Raw genomic sequence first — 24742 nt, 5'->3', positions numbered from 1 at the left:
TTCAGTGATAACAGAGTAAAGTTTCATACCATAAGAATATAATGCCCACAATATTTGTCAAAGCAACCTCATTCTGAGATCCTCTGTCACTGTGAGGAAAACCTAATTACTGGCTCCCTTAAACTGAATTGTGGTTTAAGACAAAGTGCTAAATCAAATTCAGTCATACACAGCCTAGGATTTAAATATGTACTTTAAAGGGACAGTTAAACAGCAGTTTAGGCACCACATTCACCAGCTAATTCATGTTTAAAATATGTAGTATGTTTAAACTTCAGAATATACTTCAGATTGTTGGAATATCTGAGGGAGCTCTGTTTCTGAGACATATAGTCCACAATTGTTCAGCACTCAGTGAGTCCACTTACTCAAGAGAAGCTTTTTTAAAAGCTCAATTATATAGCAAGGGACTAGAAAAACACATGGTATTAAGGTCAGCTAGTTAGAATACACCAGTTCATATCTGCTGGGATGGAGTTGGATAACCTAAATCACACAAGGCCTTAGAACTGATGTGTGAAGGACAGCTAGACTGAGAGAAAGCTAGAACAGGATGGCAAAGAGATAGAACATGCCAAAGGAGAGAAGGTAATCACTTGGAAATTGCATTAGTCTGGATTTTACCTTCCCTTAAAATGCACCTGGAACTGCCCTGTGCCAGTAAGCTGTTTCCTGAAATACCAGCTGCCCATTTCATACTTTAGATGCATATTTTTTAACTTTGAATTATTAAATAATTAGAAAATAAAATTAAAATTAGTATAGCAACAGTACTAAATTGTTTTTAACAAAAATCTTATTTTATTGAAATATAGGCATAAGGAATAATATTACATTCCTGACTGCAAAGACTGCTAACGGATATTTGAATGCCAGATTTTAAAGATGAGGATTTTTATTAAAATCATACTTAGAAGATTTCAGTGGCAGACAACTTGATATATTTCTATATCAGAAACAGTACAATGTAATGAGAAAGAGCTGATACCTTGTGAAGTAAACATCATAGTCTGCTCTGGTACAGAAGAAATTTAAGTAATTCTTACTATTTCTGCCACTTACCTCAGACTTTCCCTTTAATCACACCTTATATTTGTGTTGATTCCCAAGTAGGCCACTGAAAGCTTTTCTGCTGACAAGAAAACCAGGTACTGGGGTCAGCCTTTCAACATTGAAATGTACAGCTGACAGGTAGGATTAATCTAAAACTATCCCATAGCTCTCTAAACTCTTAGAGCAATTCCTTCATTCCCACTACCAGCACCTTTTCACCCAAGTACAGTAAGTGTTAAGCCTCACAAACCATGAAAACTTAAGATAACAGTGGCTGTACATCAAGGTCCATCAGGTGGTAGATATCAAACTGCTGTTCTCAGTGCTGTGGGCTCCATATATTAGCAGTCAGAATAGTTGAATCAGCACACAAGTCCATTTCTTGAAAGGTATTAATCTTTTTAAAGGTGAAGAATTAATAACAGTGAGAGAGAGAGAAAGGGTGAGAGTAATGCAATCTGTTACAGAACCGGGAAAGTGCAAACGAAGATCAGAGCCATAGTTAGCTGTTGCAAGAGATTGCAGCCTCTGGTGAACAAACCCTCTCAATTCACTGGCATTTGTCACTCTACTGCATTCTAGCCTAAATTATATTTAAAATAATTTTGAGACAGTGGAATTGTTCATAACCTGTGTATAAGAGACTATGTGTACAGCAGAGAGGCTAGAAGTAATGAAAAGGGGGAGATGGATTCTTTATTGATCAACATGTACACCTTGCAGAAGAAATAGGCAGAAGGGAGCAAAGCAGTATGGATTTTTGAGCTTGTATTAAACTACAAGATGGAAATAACTGCAAGTACAGGACTGTCTGCAAAAATTCAGAGACTCAGCAGGGATTTTAAAATAATTTGTATTTCTCTAATCATAGTCTTTTATTTTAAGTGTTTCAGAAGACACAAATGAGGACCAGGAATAGATCTACAGAGGAGATGCAAACAGGTCAGATGTCCTAATATGGACAGCAGCTGCACTAAACTCCCATCAGACTGGAGCTGAAGGAAAACAACTGGAACCTCCAGTTTAAAAGTAATTTCCCATTACTTCCCTCTGCTGCTGAAATCAACCCATCAAGGAGGATGGAGCCATTCTGGGTTGGGAAATGTGCCAGGGTGAGGACTCAAGGCTTTGGCCAGCACCAACACATTCAGCAACAGAGGGGATAGTGGTCCTGGATCTCAACACCCAGTGCTACACGGCGCAGTAAAAGTTTGCTTAAGGTGTCTGCTGCCAGTAGAGCTGCAGGAAGAAGTTGTACAGAACTTCCTTTTCAGAGCAAGTACCCAGCCCAGTGAAACAGTGGATGAATCAAAAGAAATATCTTCAGCCAGCCTTGTTCATGCCACATCCCATAAGAATAACTGTGGGATTGATTTTGCTTGTGCCATGAGGATTCACAGGTGTTATATATTTTTATCTTTCCTAATACATACTATTGACATATATATGTGTATATATATATATATATATATGGATATTAACCCTTTTCCTTAATTTGTTTTACCTAATCTGGTTTACAACTTCAAGGATAACCTGTGCTAAGGGAGCCTATACACTTATTCTATGATGAGGAAAAACCATTGGTACAGTTATGTCCTGTCTTTTATCACAATTTTGTATCCCTTTATTCTTGCCATAGGTAGGAAGGTTCACAGGTGCACCTGAGAGTGTGGCCCTAAAACCCTCTGTGTTCATTCACCTGTTTTGCCAGTTGCTGAAGTGCCCCACAAACAGGCCTAAATCTTCTCAATCTTCTTCAAGCTTAGTGGGAGAACTCAAGTGGAAGAGTTTGCAAGACTGAAGTCTAAATATTTCATTTTAGTCTTGCAAATTAATTTATGAGCAATGACACAACAATGTAATTGAAGATTTTTTTGTTACCGTTTCAGAGAAAAAACATTCAAAAAGTACTGTAACTGTGTTGTATGGTAAGTAGCCTTCATACAAATGAAAATTCTGTAGACAGTTATATAATATAATGGTTTAAGTTACATTATGCAGTTCCAAAGACATTGTATGATTAATAAGTTAAAGTACTTCATCATAAATCCAACAAGAGAGAAATTAACAAGGGTAATCAAGGCTGAAAGATACATTTTAAGCTGGATGTGAGAGGAGACGGAAAATCAGTGAAGCAAGCACAGAAAAAAGCTTGTTGGTGCTGGTGAAGCACAGAAGTGGAGTCTTGTGATGAAGAGCTGTGGTTAAGGACAAGAAAAGCTCTTGGTAAAAAGAGCAGAAAGAGTAACAAAGAAGCTGATGTACCACTGCCTTGCTTCTCATCCTGTCAATTTACCTCTAGGGAATGGGATGAAGTACAGTCAGATTAGACTGGTAGTACTTAGAGCAATTGATTTTGCTCAGATAGAAAAAGAGCTGGAAGACATGGAAAAAGAAGCAGAACAGGTCGATTGGATCTGAGAGGACCACCGTGGCCACAGCTGCACGAGTGACAAAGGCAAATGAAGATGAGAGGATTTAGTGAGCTGACATAGAGCAGCAAGCTGCTTTGTACCTGGCACATTTCTATCCAGCAGGAGCAGAATCAGCATTCCTGGAGGACATGTGCTACAGAGGTGACATTCAGAGGCAATGTGAAAGGTGATACAAACCAGGTCATCTACACCAAGGTGAATGAGCTGCAATCACTCGTCTCAAACTCAGTCTATGCATGTCCTGATAACTACTGTGAGTCCTACACTAGAGATTCTCAACTGGCTTTCAAAGAAAAAATTACCGTCAACTGCAACAATTAGCCTAAATACACAGTGTCTGAACCTAAATACAGTTGTTTACTGCTTTCCCAATTAGCATATTGCTAACAGGCAAACCAAGCAAGGCTCCAGAGAAAGTCTGAGGCATAAGAAAAGTGATCTCTAAACTAGGTGCTTCACAAAGACCACAAACAACTTTCAGCTTCCTCCTTAGTCAACAATAAGGAATAAGGTAACAAAAGCCTGCAGTGAGTTCCAGGTATAAAGCCACCAAAAGCTTTCTGGAAGTCAGTTGTAGTCTGGGCAGTAATATATTAACATAAGCTCTACAGATACAGAGGCCATCCTGACACTAATGACAAGGGATTTTAAGAACTCAGATTTTTTTTTTAATTTTGTGACATGTATCTTAGGTCTGGGGACAATGCTGGCTGGGATCAGCACCATTTCCCCACACCTTCTGCAAAGTGAAATCCCTGCTCCAGCACCAAATTACCTTTTTAAAGATAAAGGCCTCCTCTCCTTTTTACTTGCTCAGGAAGAACATAATTTCTCACCTTACTCACCCTATGCCAACTGCCACTGACCATGGGTGACTAATTTACAAGGTATTTTCATTAGAAGGCAAAAGCAGAATGATTTTACATGAAACAGTATCTGAATATGAAGTCATGTTAATAGATGCAGACTAAAAGAGTGCAAACAAACCCTTATGACAAGACACCATCAGTTAACCTTTGAAATAAGCAGCAGTGACCTCCCACTCAGTATGAGAGTCTGCCACTACAGTATTGGACGAGTCTTTGCCCACTTTTCTTCACTCAACACCATATGCTGAAAACATATTCCAGACAGAGCACCTTGTCTTTAAAACTACAATACAACCAGAAAGAAAATGGGAAGCAGAAATATAGGAATTCAACCTAGTTCAGTCTAATTTTTAAATGAAGTCAGTGGTTTTTTTTACTCTAGATGCCTGCTTACTTATTCAAGTCAAGTTCACTCAGGGGGATCTTGTCAATAAAGTCAAATCAGGCTCTCTATGAGCAGGGAGGTTTTTGAGGGTCTTTTTTGAGGGTTTCATTAAAAGCAGACAGTTTCTCTAACCTTTTAGCAGAACCTGTTATCTGATGACGTGAATTAAAGTCTCTCAAATGACTAATAATCATATCAAGGCTGCCATGTCAGCTTGTAGATTTGAATAAGAGGGTCTGAAAACATTTGCATGCCTCGATGTGCCAGTGCTAAGAAGCTAATGTGATAGTGCTGTCATAAAGCACTGGAAAGACATGACTTAATGTAATCTGTCATGTCATATGCTAATCTTCAGCCATTACTTGAGTGCTGTAAGTAAGTAGAAAGCATTTGGGAGAAATCCTTTTCAATTTCTCTGAGTACCACTTCTGCTGCTGGTCAGCTCAAATGGGTTTTGTGCATTTAATGCAGAGCTCAAGTCAAGTTGGTTTAGGTCACACTTAATTAACCAGCACATTGATGGGTTGGGCTTGTACAACATTATGGAAAATGGGTATTCCTGATACTGCCTAACATGTAAATATTTCATATGCTGATGGAAAAACCAAAACCAAATAAAAATAAGACTTCCTCAGACCTTGATAAGATGGTGTCTGTTTCACAAAACCACTGACTTTTTAGAAAGATCCCGTTTTCTATGCATTTCAGCACCTCACTTACCTTGCTTCTCTGTGTAAGGACAATTTAAACAAAAATGATTATAAATAGTTAAAGACATTTCCATTTGTAACTGCAAACTTTTAAAGCATCTAATTCGGACTTGTCATTTGAACTACAATAGACAAGAGGCAGCTTTAAACACAATGTGCTTTTTAATAAGAGCAGAGAAAATTATCAAAGGGAAAATTTCACTTTACTTATTTGTTTTAGGAAAATGGCACCAACATTTTTTTTTAATATACAGAAGGTAAAAGAGGGAAAAATACTCACAATGCTAAGTACAGCATGCGGAAAAGAAAATGAAACATATTAGTGAGAATGACAGAAATTTCAGGACAATTTTAGCAAAGTGTGAAGGGATTTTGAGTCAATACTTGAAGGTTATTTTAATAATAGCTACAGCCTATTCAAATAAATGCTTAAGAACCCTGTGCCTTTTTCAGCTATGAAGATGTTTAGCAGGGCTTAGCAGTTTGCAACCTGCCCCAGCTAAACCTGAAGTCTTTGAGCTCAAGGGTTGCAGATCATTTAGATTAGGACTGCCATACAGAAATGTGGGAATATTACACTCACACCAAGAGCAAGAAAACTTTCCTTATTCTGTTTTCTTGGTGGTCACATTGGAATCAAATCCTAAGTCAGACATTTAACAGATCTACAGGAAACAGAGATAGACAGTCTTTGCAGTATTAGGTCATTATGTTCATTCTCTTGCCAATGCTGGATTGCTCCCCATAGTAAATTCTGAAGTGCTTCATTCAGTCTAAATTTGAAACAACTCATTTTAATAGGACTTCCACCATTCCCAAAGAGAAAGTGTAAAATATTCTTACCCTCCAGCATCAAGTGTGGCCATCCCCTTTTCAGATCTAACCCCCACCCTGCCTTGCTACAACATGGGGAAAACAGTGCTATATTCCCAAGCTCAGTTTCCCCTGCTGTTAAAACTCTTAGGAGTTTCTGATCAAGAAATTGATAAATACTTCCTCTTCTGGAGGTATAAAAAGATACAAAATATGCTGTTAGGTCTGTGAGGGAACAGTAATCCTTCCGTTCTTTAATAATGGGATGTTCATTTACAGATGGAGTTGTCCTTCCCTACCACTGAATGGGTTAAATCCTTTAAAGACTAGTCTTTTAGAGACTTTTTTCCTGAAGTTCCTCATGAGCTAATGACACTACAATGAAATAAAGTCCTCTGATGTTCTGCACCATAGACGGCAGGATGTGATGGCAGGATTTCCTCCTATTCTCATTAGACGTTCCAATTGCAAATGCAAGGACTCAGGGCAGATGCAACCCCAGGACCTCAAGCCTTCACCAGGTTATCGGTGCAGCAAAATGAAAGCTCAGCTTTGTGATCTGCCCAGCTTTCAGTCACCTGAGTACTTCTGCTGTACTGAGGACCAAAGCTAGCCCAACTTTACAGACAAGAGTTCTAAAGAGTGCCCTTTCCTGACTATAGAAAGTCATGTCTAACAGATGTCACTACCATGAGGCTTCCTCAGATAAAGAGCCAGAATACATCAGCCAGCCAGCTTATTCGTATTTCTTTTTACTCTTTTCTCACATAGAGCAGTCATCATTTCAATTTCTTAATTTTTGTTAGTGTTATTTTAAGTCCTTCCAAACTATTGGCTGACTAGCTTTGGATGTAACAGAGTCCAGAAGCATTGCCAAGATGAAGCTCCTCAGAGATGTGAGAGGAACTGTGTATCGAGGAAGTGAGGCTGATGCATTTCAGTGTCCTGTACTGGATTTAAGGGACATTCACTATTTCACTCATCAACAGAGAGAAGGGGCTGTTTTCACAGATGAACAGACAGGCAAGCTAGACTTCAGCTATATTGACTTGGTTGTCTGATAGTGATCATTGCCAGGAAACATGTTTTTCAGAGTATATACCTTTTACAGAGAAAACTATCTATTCAAACTTACACTAGGCTTTGTCTTTGCTGTATTAGCTGGAGCTGTAACTCCACTTTGCATGTAACTTGAGTTCCATCTGCACATAGTACCCAAGTTTTGAAGGAGGACCTAATAGTTACTAATTTGAGGTCACCCTACCAGTGAGATAACTCAGGAGGCATCTTAAAGCACAGGTGATACTCTCAGTCTATTTCCAGTGTATCATTGGCTCCCAAAGGCCATCCAAATTCTACAGGTCAATATTTGGTTCAGCTGCTGAGGATACCATGAAGGTATGCTTATCACCACCTATGATGGCACCTCCCAGCCAGGAGGAGTGTGCTAAAACTACCCTGATTGCCCTTGTAGCCAGCCACTGGGAAGAAGTACCTTTAGTTACTGTCATCTGAGTTGGCAGGATATGACTCAAAGTTTGTGTGCATGATTACACACACAGTTACCTAAACAAAGCAGTCAAGGTCTAGGCTAGTTCAAAATTACTATTTATTGGTCTATAGAGTGGTATTTATCAAGTGTCACAAAAATATGGAGCACCAAAAAAGAGTGTAAAGATATCCATTATTGTAAAACACTTACGACTGGCTTCCAAAGTTTGTAATAAACTTTTAAAAGAAGGTGAAATGTATCCTAAATTTTTCATGGTTTATGTTCAATAGAGTATAGGAAATCAGCTCAAAATGACAGTTTTAAAAACTATGAATGTTTGTGTGCATCATTGCAGATAACTACCTGAAAGATGTAAATCAATAATATAACAGATGGGGGAAGAGAGAGATTGTTTTCATATGCAAATGGAATGACTTAAACTAGTACAAATCAGAAATCAAGACTGTTCAGCAAAAGGTTTTCTGAAGGTTATCAAATTTATATTTATTAGTGATTTTTCCATCTCATTGAAGACAACATTAAGACTGGAAAAATACAAAAGTGACATCTTCCACATTGCTTCTACACATGGCAATGTGATCTCCTTCTCCAGCAACATGATGCAGCAATACCAAAAGGAGACAGTGTTTATATACAGGCTAAGTCAACTAAGGTTCAGAAATAACAAACAACACAATCTGATTATTAACAGACTGACTGCAAAAAGAAGCAATTAAAAGTAGAGAGAAGAACAAAACTGTTTAGACTCCTTAGTCCATTTTAAACTGATCTCTCTGTGTGAGAGATCAAAAGACATTTGGTGACATTGGAAGACACCTTACAGGATAGTTTTATAGGACTCTAACATCCAGGTAAGAAAAATGCATTTGAGGATCCCTTTATATCTATTTACCAATTTAGAGGTAATTTGCTGATGAGTTTTCTTACATTCTGTTATATGGATTAATGAAATTAATATGAACTAATGAAAGAACAGTGTTTTACATTTTCACTAAAATACTGTCCTATTTTTTGATATAACACAAGAAATCCATACTCAATATTCTCCAGGTCTAACAGGATAAAATCTTCCAAACTGGGAATGAATAGAGCTGTTTCCTCATTTGGAAAACCTAGCATTTAATCTCAGATTAATCAGAAATGCCTGGACATGAGAAAGTCTTCCCACACATACCACCATTTTCCACAGGCTGAATATTTGTAGAACATCACAGTTTCCTGTAGTTTCCTGTTCTCTAGATACATCTGGTAATGTCATCAGGCACGGTCACTGGGGTGGGTCCCCCCATTTTCTTTGGCTCAAGTTTTGACCTCCCCTAAAAAGAGGTATTCAAAGCCAGCGGGCACCAGTTTAGTTCCTTGCTTTTCCATAAGCAACAGGGCTAATGGCAAACAGTCAAAATATTCTCTTAGAAGCTTGAAGTTGCATTAATATGAGCTTGGGACTTTACCAGGTCTTTGAATGCAGACTTTAGACTTTTCTACTGTAACACTACACATATGAAAGTTCTGAAGCTTTCATTACCTGCAGGCTTTTTTAAAAACAGAAGAATGTTTGATTTGGATGGTTGCATTAAATTAGGGGATATTAATGGATTATACCCACAGTCTCAATAGTAATTGCCAGTTGTCTACAAGTAACTAGCTCTATATGAAGGCCAAAATTATCAAAGCAAACCACAAACAATAATTCACAAGCACAAAACATGTGCTCTCTGTTTATCTTTCTAGGTTAGTGCCTCCAGTCTAGGCAGAAATTTCATTACTTCTCAGATAAAAAGGCAGCAGTTAGAATTCAGCTTTATTTACAAGTGAATGTAAAGTTTTGGGGAAATCGTTGTGGCACAGCTACCTTAGAGATAGATACATATTTATACCCAGACCTAAAGTGAGTGCAATTGAAAGACAGCAAGAGAAAAAGTATACTGGAACTTCCTTAATCCTATTGTACAGGCAAATAGAGGGCTTCAGATTTTCTTTCAAAAGCACATCACCCCCAAACTCATGCTACAGTATATATATATATGTATATATATATATACACACATACATATGTGTGCATGTAGAAACACAAAATTCGTTTTATTGTATAGTGCTAAAAAATAGACTGCAAAGTGAAAGGGGAACAAAATATTAAAACTAAAAAATTAAATTTAAGAAAAAAGTTCATCTGAACTCTTTATGGACTGAAGCATCATAATGCAAATTGCTGCTCAGAAACACCAACCTAATAACCAACAACATGATAGTTAACCAACAACATAACAGCAACAAACATAAAAAGTGCATCTCAATAGAACAGATCACTTCTGAAGTCTGAAGAAAATTAACTAAAATATCTGGAGAAGGTTCTTGTTTATGCATAGAGTTTCAAGTGATATTAATATTATTAAAACTTTTGCAAACAGCTAACAGGGCAGATGGGCCCCCACAGGAGCATTCATGTCTGAGCATTGTAACTACCAATGAAGTCTGTTCACAACAAAATATTGCAACTTGTATTAACTGACTGGACACATGCATATTGGGATCCAATGCCTAATACTACTGCAAACTCAAGTTTGTAAAGTCTGCCAAAATACCTATACCATGCATTTGCATATAGTCTACTAATTGCTCTCACAACATCTATGCAAACAGTTATAAAACTGAAGTTGTTGAGGTGCAAAAAAAGTATATGCACCAGCCACCCTGACTGGAAACATATCTATCCACAACAGTTACACAACAAGCAATGGCTTCTCCAACTTTTATTCAATACAGTTTTTAAAAAAGTCTGCCTTTCCCTTCTAGGTGATTTTTCATATTTTATTTTCTATCTTATACTAGCTATGTATAGTATAGATGAGAAAATGCCTATATCAACACAGAAAATCATTCTGGACAGGAATATTCAAATGCTAATGCATAGTATATTTATGTTCAGAGTAGTTGTAGTTCGAGTACTCTGGGCATCTTCAAAAATAAACAGTTACACCTCTAGACTGAAGTCTCACATAATAGAGTTACCTTCACAGTGTAAGAAATAGAACAGAATAAGAATATGAGCAACACCTCTTATGATTTGCTCACTGTTGTTTCCATAACTTTGCAAAATGTAATTTTTTTTCTTTGGGAAGCTGACTCTTTGACAAAGTAGCAGAAGCATGGGTTGCATTATTTACTTCAATGTTTTGAAATTTCAACATTGACATTTACTCTGATAAAGAGGCCAGGGAGCCAAAAAGCAGGTGGGACAGGGTAAGAATGTGCTAACAGATGCAAAAGTAAAAGCTCAACTAAGCAAAAAAACCAACACATCATCTAATCAGAGCAGTTCTGAAAACTGAGATGCTGAAAGTAAACAACAAAAGATTGGGTATCTGGAAAGAGCTCCTGGAAGAGTAGAAGTGTAATAGAAATGTCTCCTTCAAGAAAAGAAGGGTGTAATAGTTACTCCCACAAAGTTTATGCTTTCAAAGGCAGGACTCCTGTCAGGATCGTGTTTTCAGATAGGATGAGAGAACAGAAATCAAGTTCTAAGTATGCAGTGGTATCAATTTGGAAGAAATAAATTATGAAAAACAACATCATTAGATGTGAAAGCCATTTGATCTTTTAAAAATCCAAGTTAATAGATATTAAATGCAATTTGGTGAAGTATTCCCCCATAAAGGAAAGAAAGCCTGCAAAATGATAAAATACTGTAGTCTGCTGATCAAGGAAAGATTACTTTGAAAATATATTATATTGAAATCTTTACTGGTAGAAAGAGAGTCTTATTTTTCAGATGAAAAGCAGACAGGCATTCTCATGTGAATTTAGCAGTCTCCAACTACATGGATATGGCTAGGGTACAACAATCTAAATCCATTTTATTTTAGATACGAAACAGGATCACTGTGTTTCTGAGGTGTCAAGGTTTCTACTATCTGAGCCAAACTCAACTTCATGGATGGTGAAATAATTTTTTAAAGGATATTAGACTTCAGAATAGCTGTTACTGAAGGGCTGTTCAGATGAGCTTTGAGTGAAATTTCATCTGTATGGTAAAGGTTTAGTCCACGTGCAGGGAACAGACACCAGCATCCCTACAGGGGAATCACACACTCACTACTTTCTCCATCACTAAGAGTATCACTGGAATTCACAGCTACTACCATCATTATGACAACTTTCCACATTGTTTTTCTGTTTTGAGTGCCATTTAATTATCTGCAAAGTAGACAGGGTTTATTTATTCTAGACAAAAATCTATAAATAAAGTCTATATTTTTTAGTATGGAAAAAGAATTTTAAAAAGCACAAAAATTCAACACCAACTGTACAAAGCTAATGGAGAGAGGAGAAAAAGCAAATAATCTAATAAAATGTTAAACAAATTAGGCCAAAATGAGTCACCAGCAAGATCTTCAGATGTGTCATAACAGAGGGTTAAAATAGCTCTCTGAAGTCTTTCCACACTTCCTGTTTAGTCCAGCCAAAGATACCCATGGTCAAGAATTGAAATTCTTCTCATCTAGAAGGACAAGCATCTTCCAATACACTACTGTGTAGCCTTTAGGGAAAGCAATGTTTCAAGCAGGCAACATTCTTTTCTACAACACTCTTCTAAACTACCCAGAAACTTTGTGAAGGTAAGCTGAAGGAAAATTACTTTATTTATCAACACAGACTGTCCCCTTTCTTTTCCACTTCACCCTCTTCAGCATGCTTTTGCCATTATGGTATATTACCTCAGGACTGCTGTTTATCCAAAGTTTCTTCCAGATGTAAGAACTAGGAATAAAATGGGTAAGAAACAGGATGAGGGAAAAATCTCAGGTTCATGGTTTATGTGCATATGCTTTTTTCCTCTTCCTACTGCCTTCTGCCAAATAAAAATATATTGAGCCTTCTATTGTATTGAAATGTTTCAGGCAGTTCATCAGTCTATCACAGCTAATACTAGTTTTAGTAATTAAACAAAAAGTGAATACCTTTCCTCTGGCTCTTTTTATATATACAAATCACTCCTTAAAATTGCCTCAAAATTCACTTTCAAGTACTTCAGCTGACATTATCATGATCTAGAGAACTCAGTTCCTGTAGTATATGTAGGTGCTACTACTCTTCTCTGGAAAAGCAAAGATTGTTTATATTGAGTGTCATTCATTCACTTTCATCCTCATCCACACAGAAGAAAGTGCCAAGATTCCACTTTCAAAAGGATCAGACCTTTGACCAATCTGGCTTACCCCACAGGCTGAGAAAGGTTCAAAAGAGCAAAAGAGGAAGTCTGACCTATTCTTGTTCCATGAAACAGACTGGAAATGCAAACTGTTAAAAAGAATCACAGCTTTACTACTCAGCACACAAAGGGCAACAGTAAAGAATGAAATGAACGAAGTGTTTCCCAGACCCTCAGCTCTTAATCCTGCAACATTGCAAACAATAATGAACTACAGACTCTTCTCAATTTTTAATTAATAATGATGTCTTCTTTTGGGGTACAAATATTCAAGATAGAAAGTGTAAAATCATGGAGCAGAAAAAAGAAACTATGTCTTGAATAGTAAACAGAAGAAAAACAAAGTAATCAGGGTGAAGTTGGAAGCCTGTGGACTGTGGTCATTGGTAGTGAGGTAGTTGGGATTGAGAAAGATTGTTGAGGAGAGTAGTGTAAATGGGGTGTTGAATGACTTAACCACTTATTTCCTTGCTTTTTGTTTGTGTTGGCATACAGGAAGTCCAGCAATCCTAACCAGAAGGTGATAAAATCTGAGTGTGTGGCTGGGTAGACAGAGAAGTAGACTGGTAAAAGTGTAATATACATCAGCACAGAGCATAAATAACACTGGCTAAGAAACTAGAACAGCTTTGTTTCATACATCACAAAGAAGAGACAGAAGTATGTAACAATATGTAGCAATACAACATAGAGCTGAATAAAAGTGGAAAAAAATAAACTGAAGAATTCTGTGACTTTAGCTCAAAAGGAAGCAGTAGCACTTGCAAACTTATTTAAATGAAGTTCAAGATACCTTGTATATCTCTGTATATGAATCATGCTGATAGAAAGTAAAGACACACTGCATAAAAATTTCAGATATAGGATCTGGCTCAGCCAGTCCAGCTCTCTCTCAAGGAGAGCCTGGATACATTCATTGCTTTAGGGAATGATTGATGCCAGGTCTTTTGAGCTCTAAAGGAACCCAAGAAAAGATGTCATGTTCAAAAAGAGTAAATGACAATATGGAAAACAGGTAAGCAGACAGTGTTTTATAATAATCCATCTACAACAAACCATCCAAGCACATACAAATCATCACAGTGAATTGTACCCATTCAGAAAGGCTCCAAGAGTACCCACTGCTTGTTTTAAGTGGCAAGATACCTAGTGTTTCCTCATGACAAGTTCTTTGTCATGATATCCTAAACTAGTACAAGGTAAATTACCCATGAACTTCATCTAAAATTGCAAAGCATATTCCAGTGAATCATACATAGCATTTGCATGGTTCACAAATTGCTGAAAAAAAATACTATGCAATGCTTAGGAGCCAGTTGGTTTTCTGAGCAGAAACTTTGGTTTTCTGCTCAATTCCGTCTAATTGCTAAACTCAGAGCACTTACTGCTCTGAATGGTCTAAATGATACTTTGCTGGTCTGAAGTGATCAGCATCTCAGTGATCTTTGCTCAGTTGTCTGACAAAAAAAAAAAAAGGGGGAAAGGCAAGTATGGCAATGGATAAGTCCAGTCTTTATTGACTGGAGATGTTTGCAAAAGCAGAGAGAAGAATTGGGTGAAGGTATTCACACTGCCAATGTCTAAGAAAGGAAGACAGGCAAATGCCCTATGTCATCAGTAAATAAGATAGGCTCTTAAAGTTCACTTACGGGAAGAAAATTTTCCTCTGTGAACAATTTGGAAATGTTTTGCTTTGTATTTCTTGCCCTCAGTTTTTCATATCTTGTTTCACTTGTTTTTGTTGGGTTTTTTTTTTAAGTTTCCCAACTTGACCTTGCAATTGCAGACCTAAAGAAAAACAACTGTTAGTTCTTGCTTCCTGTGAATTGGACCACACAGCAGGATCTTCTATTTGTTTAAAAGCAAAGGTCTAAGTTCTGGAAGATGCTGAGTGCTCTCAGCTTGTTAACTTCATAGATCAGAAAATCACTTGACAGCAGTACAGATGCAATTATTTTTTGATTACTTGGTCTGCCGTCTCTCTGTCTCTCTCCAGCAGACTTTTCCCCTCCTAGACTGTTCTACCCACCTCACTATCTCTGCACAACCTCTTCTTGCTTTTCTCTTCTGAACTACACATGCATATAATGGAACAGCCCCCAGGATAGTTGGGAAACAACCCAACCATTACAAATTCCCCTATTTTCTTCACACAGATTCCACAGTCGTTATAACCAACAAGCATGAAAGATAGCAAGGTAGTGACCAAGAGTGTCCAAGAAACACTTCCAGCCAGTATAGAAGGCAGGGCGTGGCCATAAGCTGGACACTTCACTGTATCACTTTTGGTTTTGTCCTGTAACACATCAGAGCTCAGCAGAACTTCCTCACGAACTGCATACATTAGGAAAAAGCCTTTTTTTAAGGCTGGCTGGACTGGTATTTCTAAAGCACTGTAAATTTTCATAACGCATTTTATACTGTAAAATAATTTTTAAAACCTGTATTCCAATCAAGAATTTGCTAATTCAAATTTACAATTAGACAAGTGACATATCAGGAGCTTAATGAAAAAGTGTTGGGGCAAGAGTTTGGTTAAAGACAGGATTTCAACAGGTACATTTCAAAGATATAATGCAATTATAATTAACCTACCTTTAGATTTGTGCAGCTGAACAGAAATTTTAAAAAGAACTCTGCCAGTCTTCTATAGTAGCTTGTTCCAGACTTCCCTATCTCTGTGATATAGAGTGTATGAATTATATATAATATTAGCCAAAATCTAAAGGTATAATAGCAACAAAACCAACCCCTTCATACAAGTTGAGAACTGTCCTTCAGCCAGTATGCATGATTGTCTACATAAATTAAATGAATACAGAATACAATTAACGTTTTTTCTTCATATATCTTCATTTTCTAAGTAACTAGTTAAATTAAAAAAAGGAGCTGTTTCTTTTTCATTGCTGTTAGTTTCACATGTGAACAAAGACAGACCAGCCTCAAGCCTTTTGATAAATATGATACCGTGGTAACTGCAGCATTCACTTTGTATCCCATTTCTCCAAGTTCCTGTCAGCCAGATGTCACTTGCAATGCAAACACCAGAAAAATATGAAATAATAATTTCATACATCATCTATGTGAGCACGAGCCAGTCAAACATTCAATACAAATCTAAAGTGCTACTACACATAAAGCAAATATCATCCAAATAATATTTAAAATGATTGAAAGGCTTTTGATTTGGAAGTGTATTCTCTTAAGCTAAGTGGTCCCCAAGACCATCCAGAAAATTCAATTGTTTCATTTTAAAATGTTTTCTGCCCAAAATTATATCAAATCCTAATGTCTCAGTAGAAACACATGGGATTGGATTGCTGACTGGGCGCCCAATGTCAAAGAGGAATCTAATTTTCCAATGGCATTTCCTCATACTGTCTCACCAAAACGCAAAATTGATAAAATTTTAATGGATAATTTTCAGAGAAGGACATTAGCTATCATGCTGGGAAATAGTGCAGGAGAACACCACGTGGCATCAGAAAGGCAATGTATCAGAAGACAGTTTAAATAAATATTAATAAAGCACAAAGCACATGCATTTCATTTTATATTTTCTCTTGCAACTAGAAACAGAATTCAGAAGGTAAGTTTTGCAATAACAGGCACATCATTCTTCCTTTCTTTTCCAGAGCATTTTTTACAAGTGATGTCCTTAAAATATGGGTGTGATATATTACTTAAAAGGGCACAGTGTTTATCTTTTACTGGGGTGACACAGTCACAGTCAACACAGTCCTCTTCTCATTGACATCAATTGTGAAAGTCATATTGACTTCAATGACTACATTACTAACCACTTCATATAACAAAATGTTTTTGTTAAGTAACTACAGAAAAAATTGCTGGAATAAATGAAACATCACCCTTCTGGATCTCCTGATGGGGCAAGGTACTGAAAGCACTTAACACCAAAAGCCATGACAAGATGAAAAGGGCTAAATCCTACTCCTGATGACAAATAAGTTATACTAGGGAGAAAGGTACTAATTAACTGTATTAGGTTATCACTCAGTAACAATGTAAAGCGCACATATGGAAATGTACTATTTAAAATGTGTTCTTCTCTGAATAATTTTCCTTTCAATTAAGCTAGGTCATTAATCATTTAAATTTGAGACTTATTTAGAAAATACAAGTAGACAGGTAAAAAGAAAAGTGAAATAAGATTTTACTAACCTTTGTAACTTATTTTGAATTTACAGTCAAAGTGTAACACAGTGGAATATATTTTGAACTAGACTGACTCAGCTTTCCAGCACCCATTTCTTGTCATTTATTACTAGCTGGGTTTTGAAATCTGTATATATATATATTCAGGGTATTCAGGTGAGTGTGCATGCTGATAGAGAAAAGAACAGTAGCACTTATGCTTACAAGGCTATTTCTGCTTTCATCAAGAGTTAAGTCTTTAAAAGTCTTCATAAATATCTAAGCAAAACTTGCAGAACTTTAAAAGGACCACAACAAAAGAAAATCACAGTGATTAAAATGGAGGTTTAATTTTCTGGGTGAGAAAAAGCCTGCCCATGCCACATGCCAAGTCTACCACAGGTTGGTATTTTTCTTCTACAGCAAACTGAAAAACATCTCTGAAGCCCTCAGATTGGTTAAAGACTAGGGCTCGTCATGTAGACAAAGATATTTCCATAGCTACAGCTTTCATTCAGAAATGCTCACTTTTATTTCACTGCTCAGAGGCCAGAACCATCGTGAAGTGGAAGAAATTCATATTTTGGTAGAGCTCTTTCTGGTTCACTGCACCTCTCTTCTAGTCAGTCTTGGTAGGACATTTCTCCAGATCTAGCCAATAAAATGGTTTTGACACAGCACAGAAGTCATGCTGGAGCTTGCTAAGACATGGCTTCCCCAAGCCCCAGCTCTGAGCTGAACACAACCAACCCATAATTGCCCATCTCATGGGCCAATCAGCGAGTTAGACCTTCCCCAATGCTTTTGGCATTTTTGCCACACCAATCTGCCACACTGCCACATCTAGTCTATCCTCCACACCAGTCACCTTTGCTCCTCCTTTACTCAAAGGAGTTCCCCTTTATAAAATAGGAGGGAAACAGAAATCTAAAAAATTGGAAGGTGGTGCTGGAGGCTTCTTTGATATATCTGAGTGGGAGAAACAAGACCTCCTTTGCTCTTTTGTTCAACTTTCCTGCTCCATCTTCTACAAGTGGAAGACAGTCTCCACTCTCTCTGTTAATCAAAGGCAGCAGAAGAGAGTTCTGCTTGCATTGCATAAACATTCCAGATATTCAGTGCAGGAAAGAAAGTTTTTCCAGAGAGGACTACAATTCTCAGAGGGTTGGCAAGGTGTATTGTCTTGATCTGGCTATTCAGAGTAATGAAATCTAAACAGACTTTTATTAACAAGTCTTCTCACACCTCCTCTGCTCTCAGCAGCTGAGCTCAGCACTGAAAGAGAAAGTATAATGCAGTAACTTTGAAAAGCTTTCTGTGCCTCTCTCAAATGAAGCATGCACTGGTTACCTAACTGTGCATGAGTACAGTACAGCACCAGCATCAGCTTCTGCCAAAATTCCATTACTGAAGGAAATTGCAAATTTGACAGATTTGCCATCCTAAAATCATAATGGCCTAAGAATGAAGAGGAGAGTGAAACAGATAATTCCCTGACCAGATTTGCTCCACATCCTGGCTGATCTGTACTGATAGCCTTTGGTAGTAGCTCGAGGGCTCAAAAGAACTCTTTAATTATCAAATTGACTTATAAGTCAATTTCCAGCTTTGAAAACACCACTAAAATTTTATTTTAACCAGAAAAAAAAGTACACTGAAAACACACCACAGCTGCAGATATTTTTCTCTAATTCAGAGAAAAACTAAGTCTGAGACTTATAGTTTTACCTGTCTTTTTTCTCCCCGAAAGCATTTAATTTTTCTCAGTGCCAGCTGAACCTCTCTTTTCAGTTTCTTTCCTTTTAAGACTTTGAAGTTTCTTAGTAAGGGGATTAGGTGGGTAACTATCTGTTCAAGACTTTGTGGGACATAGTCAGAGTAATTAATACCAGGTGGGTAGATACTGGAGCAGGCACAGCAGGATTGCTCCAGAGGTTCCTGGCAGTTTGAATAACTAGTACACCTGTGCAACCTATTCCCATATTTTGACTACTCAAATAACACACCCCCTTGTATAACTTCCTGATGGTTACCGGTATCACGCACTTCATCAAATAAAATCTGAAATTATTACATTAAGTTCTTCACACAATGAAGAAAGAGCCTTGCATGCTGAAATATACTGTGTTGGTTTCCACAAGCTGGACTTACTGATCAACTACAGGGAGAAATTACACCATAAATAGCATTTCACAATATTTAAGCTTGAAAATATGCAGCTGGGCATAGGTTGGTTTTATGTCTGTATTCTCTTTGCTTAAAGATTGTTTAGAGATATATTTGCATCTCCAAGACAAAGTACATGCTAATTACCTCATGTTTGCACTGTACTTTCAGGAAGGAAAGCTATATAAGTGCTAAGTGCTATTAGCATCATCCCCTTCTATTTTTCTGTTTCAGCTTTTAAGTGAATATAGTGCTTGTGAAAGTTGTTGGATTGACAGCCCTGGAGACTGAAGTCTAAAGTGCAGCACACCTGCTGAGCCAAACAGAACTAAAATGTACAAAAGCTTCTCACCAAATTTTAAATACATGCTTCATTTAGCTATTGTTCTATGACGGCATGTAATACTACCACTGAAAGTTTTACTGCTCCCATTTATTTGTTGTAAACATCAGTTCAGACTCTTCCTTTATTTCCTACTTTTAAAAACCATTTCTTGCTGACGGGCAACACCCCAGAGACTGCTTCCCTGCCTTCAAAATCCCACGTTCCGATGGAATGCTGCTGAAGTGTAACTTCATGCTGCTGCAGTCAGGTACAATGGTGCGTCCTGGCATTCACTTTGCACATCACAGAAAAGTACATTAGCTAATCTCACACAGTTTTAGCACTGATCACACTAAGTGCTTGTCTGCAGAAATGCTACTCTATATTGTAATCTAAATCTGAGGCAAGGAGGCTTCTAATGGAAGATCTGGTCCTCTAGACTAGTGTTAGAAATACTAAGTCAATACTTTAATAACAATTCAGCGTTCCCTGAGAAATAGGTCATCTTATTTTTATTTAAACACTAGATTTTCAGGAGTACACCTCTGACCACTGAAAGATGTTTGGATTTTTTTTTAATTTACTTTTTTGAAATTCTTTATGTTTAAATGTATATACCAAAAGACAAATCCTACCTTCTAAGATGCCTCTCTTCGCACAAGCACATTCAGATCACTTGTAAAGCTCTCTCTTGATTTCAGCTAGGGCCACTGCTCTCTCCAGGAGACTGCCATTCCTGTAAACAAGTTCTCTAAATAACACAAATGCTTACTGGCTGTTAGTTTCACAGTCTCCTTTTATCCACTGTCTGCTTGCCTCCAGGTGGGACCATTTTAAGTGAAGGGATCCTAGTTGAGTAGAGTGAGCACATAAGATGCAGAATACCTGCAGAGTGTAGAGCTGATACTAACAGCTGCTGCTTCCGATGCTTCCAGAAGATTTCTTCACTTGTCTTGACAGGTTCCAAAAAGCAAGTTTGGTGCCTGGGTCATCTTCAGTCCTGCGTAACTTCAAGACCTGGCACTTACAGAAAGTAATTCCTTTCCAATTCCAATTACTTTCCAGTTTGGGAAATTTCTCAGGGCCTCTTGTCAGGGCATGCTAGTCTTTTATGATTTCCAGCCTGCAATGCTGCTCCTTTCTATTTCATCCTGACTTGATGTCATTAGTCTTCTTTCACAGAAACCTGAGCATTCTTTTCCTAATTTATCTAGATGGTACCCTGACAGCAGCTTCTTTGATCAAGACTTTGCCATTTATGTCTCTTCTCCCGTTAATCATTCTCTGAAAGGAGACTTGTAGTAAAAAATAATTAAATCAAGTCTGGCTGCCTTCAAATTTCTTGGCTTTCTGGGATTCTGGGTGCTCACTTAGGCCAGGCCCTTTGGAGACATTGTGCTTTCTCTGGTATATTAAACAAGCCATTTGGGCTATTTTCTTTTACTGGAAGGTCAAAATAGGTTTTAGCATTGGTGAAACTAGGAGACATTTACAGCATGCAGCTATGACATCCAGACACTTTTTTGTTTGATAGTTCTCCCAAAAAGAATCCACCATTTTCTATTTAAAAAAAAATTAAATCTGGAGGCAAAGTAGTCACACAATAATTTTTCTTGTCTTTGCTTCTTGGAAAACAAGAATTCCCTATTATGCAAAGTGTCCATGCTGAACTCCAGGTTCCCAGCCATTCTCTTTCCTTCAAATACTAATTTCCAGTCACTTAATATCTGCCGAGAAAAAAGGTAAAAGACTAATGATTTGTTCAAAAGTGATATTTAAAAAAATCTTTATAAAAATGTGGTCTACACCTTATATTTATCTGCCTCATGTTTTGTGAGGTCTGATTCTAAATGAAAATCTCCAGCTTGTACAGTGCTTCAGGATCTCTTCTCAGCAAGATGGCCCATCTCCTACTGGTCAGATTTGTTCTCTCTCGCAAATTGAATTCCAAGTCCAAGGCATCTATGGCCTGGTTCCTAAAAGTCTGAAAGACCAACTATGACCAACATCCTCATTTCTCTGGCCAATGGAAGTGTCATTAAGAGTTCAGCTTATCTGTGAGATGAAACTTCAATCAACCTGAGTTGATAAAATAAAATGCCCCAGGGGAATAATAAATATCACAATGTTTAGCACCCTTCTCATCACTGAGAAGCACATCTCCTTATGACTTTGCTGGCATAAGTATGGATATAAGTATGAGCCTAAATTTACTTAAACAGGAAGTGTTACTGACAACCTTCTTCCAGTTTGAAAAAAAATAGGAAAAAAATGACATGATATTTGATACGCAGTCACACTATTTGGTTCAAGGCCAGAAGGTGTTGAGGTTTTACAGTGCCCAATATATTTTAGGAATCTGTGTATGTCTGTGTATATAAAATAATTGTAACACACCATACAGATCTACATAGATACAGAACTAGGTTAAAAACAAACTAACAAACCAACATTAAGACTTTTTTGACATCTATGACAAACTGACATTTTTGTTTAAGCCAGAAATGATCCTCTAGCTTTGTTGAACACCACTGGTTTTTACAAGAAATAAAGTCAATTTGCCTTGATAAAGTCAAGGCAAATCATCATCTGGTTTCCTGTGGTACAAATGGCTGCATATAATGCATGTTCTTGCTATTAAGTCTAAAGTATTACAAGACCGAAATGTTCTGTATCTCATCTCAGATTTTCAAACAATCCAATATCCAGTCTATGTATAGATATATTCTTGCTGTTTAATCTCTTAAAAATCAATCAATATTAATGTGTCTGCCTTAAACTTTTAAGGTCATTGTCTCCCTTCTGACATTTTTAACTACATCAACATCACATTATATCATTATAGACTCATGAAGAAACGTACTTTTACATTTTTGCAAGATAATGTCTCTTTTGTGTTTCAGTTTTTATCATAATATAAATCTTGAAATGTAATTTGCATATCTTTTGTTTAGTGAAGGAGACCCCCATTTAACACTCAGTAATTTTAATACATAGACTTAAAAGTGGATGACTTTTTAAAGGAAATGCACCAAAATATTCCAATTTATTCTTCAACTGAAGTGGCTGCTCCAACAGTAAATTAGTAAATTCCCTTAACAATACACTTGCTAACAATTATGGTCTGCCTTCCTTGGGCTCACTTGACAGTAGCGTTGCCGTCTGTTGAGAAGACCATTCATGGATTTAAAGGGCTATTTCTAGGCTTGTACTTTAAACATTGGAAGACACCTCTTTGCTCTTCAGCCTTCCCTCTACTTGTCCTGACTTTCCTGTGCTCTGTTGATCTCTCTTCCCACCCTGCTGAGAGCACCAGTGCACTCCCAGCACTGAACTGTCCCTCTGCACCAGCAGCCACAGCCCAGCAAGGGCATTCAGGCACCTTCAGTTCCCAGGAAGTCTGGCCCATTTGTAAAGCCCAAGATGCACAAGTAGAGAGGAGGGAGGACACTTACAGACAGGAACAGGCAGAAATGAACAGGCTCAACCAAGAAATTCAAAAGCAGTCATGTAGGAAACAAAATCAAGACAATGAATGAGAAAGGGATGGTAGGAGCTCTGGCTCTGGATAGATGGATATTTCATGAATTCCTTCAATAAATAGGGAACCTCTAGGGAAATTCAACACCTGGCAATCTTAGTGGATAGTGGTGCTGCAAAGAAAGCATAATGTTCACCCCTCTGGTAAATTCAAGCAATTAAACCCCCTTAAAAAAAAGGCCCTCTTAGGCTTTCTGCCCAGTAAACTCACAGCGAAAAGCAGCTTTAATAAATGTTATAAATCTCACCTCTGAGCCAACAGGAAATTCAAATGTTTTGCATGTGCAAGAGCCAGGGAGCTGCTGAAACAAAAGGTAAATGTGGATATTAGAATAGATTATGCCCATACTTAGACTGGACAACAGTAGATGCAAGAGGCTCAGAGATGACAGGTTTTTCAAAAGCATCCTTTCTAGTGCCACCTTTGACCATTTGTGCTTGTGTTACACTAGAAGTCTCCTTTCTTTGTGAGTGGATAAATGTGTTTAGTGATGAGTTTACTGGTTCAATTAATTCAGTATTACTCCTTACCATACAACATTATTGGAAAGCAGTTTTGAGTTTCAATATTTAGACATAAACCTAAATAAAGAAATGGCAACAAATATCTGTGGTTTCTAAAATGAAAAGATCAAAGAAAAGAGACTGCAGAGAATTTTTGATCAACACCTTGACAAGGGGTGTTAGTTTTAATAAACAGTAAGACTTTTAGGCCATTATTAAGTATGAGATGCAGTCTCAGCTGTGTTTCTAATTTCCTTTCTTGCCTTTACTGCTGTTGTATAAAGCTCTGTAGTGACGAAAAACAGTTATTGAAAAAATCTGAGCACAGCATTCAGGTTTACGTTACTTCACCTGCCAATGAGAAATATTTGCCTCTTTGCCCTCCATGACGCCAAGAGCTGCAGGTACATTCTGTATATGGGACAATTCACTGGACAGAGCTGCACTTGTAGAAGTGAATAAGAATTTCTTTATTGAGTCTGAAGGCTAAATGATCACGGTACACTGTTCCTTTTGATCGTTGCTCTTTTAAAGACATAGATAAACACAGCCAGATCTTTGTGCACATTTTTTAGAAGTGAATTTAAGTACATAGAAACAATGCATATCTGGCAACATATCCTGTGAGAAGGAGGTTTGATGAAAATTTTCTGGGAAGATGTTGTCTACCAAGTTATAAATACTTTACTTTTTGTCTATGACACAATACAAGCTTATGAAGCACAGAAGACCATGAAAATTAGAATGAAGAAACAGGGAAGGAGAGACAGAAGGTTGGATGGAAATAAGCCATATTTGCTGCTTGAATTTTTCATAGGAGTCAGGACAAAGGCATGTTCATTCTTCCACTCTTAGTATTTGGGGCAGGAGGGCAGAGAGGGGTGTTATGAGAGAAGTCTCTTCAGAAATCTCTTCATCACCCTCAAAAAAAAGCTGGGAATTAATTACTTTATTACAAGAGGGACACAAGAAACAAGTGTCTCTGTTATAATGACTCCATCTCTGGCTTTCCACCTACAGGATTTTTCCTTAGGGGATTATCAAGATTATTAGTAATTATTACTA

Source organism: Agelaius tricolor, unplaced genomic scaffold (assembly GCF_023055355.1).
Source record: "Agelaius tricolor isolate 1412-34295 unplaced genomic scaffold, bAgeTri1.0.p SCAF_11, whole genome shotgun sequence".
NCBI lineage: Eukaryota > Metazoa > Chordata > Aves > Passeriformes > Icteridae > Agelaius > Agelaius tricolor.
The sequence above is the reverse complement of the archived record's forward strand: the minus strand, read 5'-3'. Positions refer to the sequence as shown.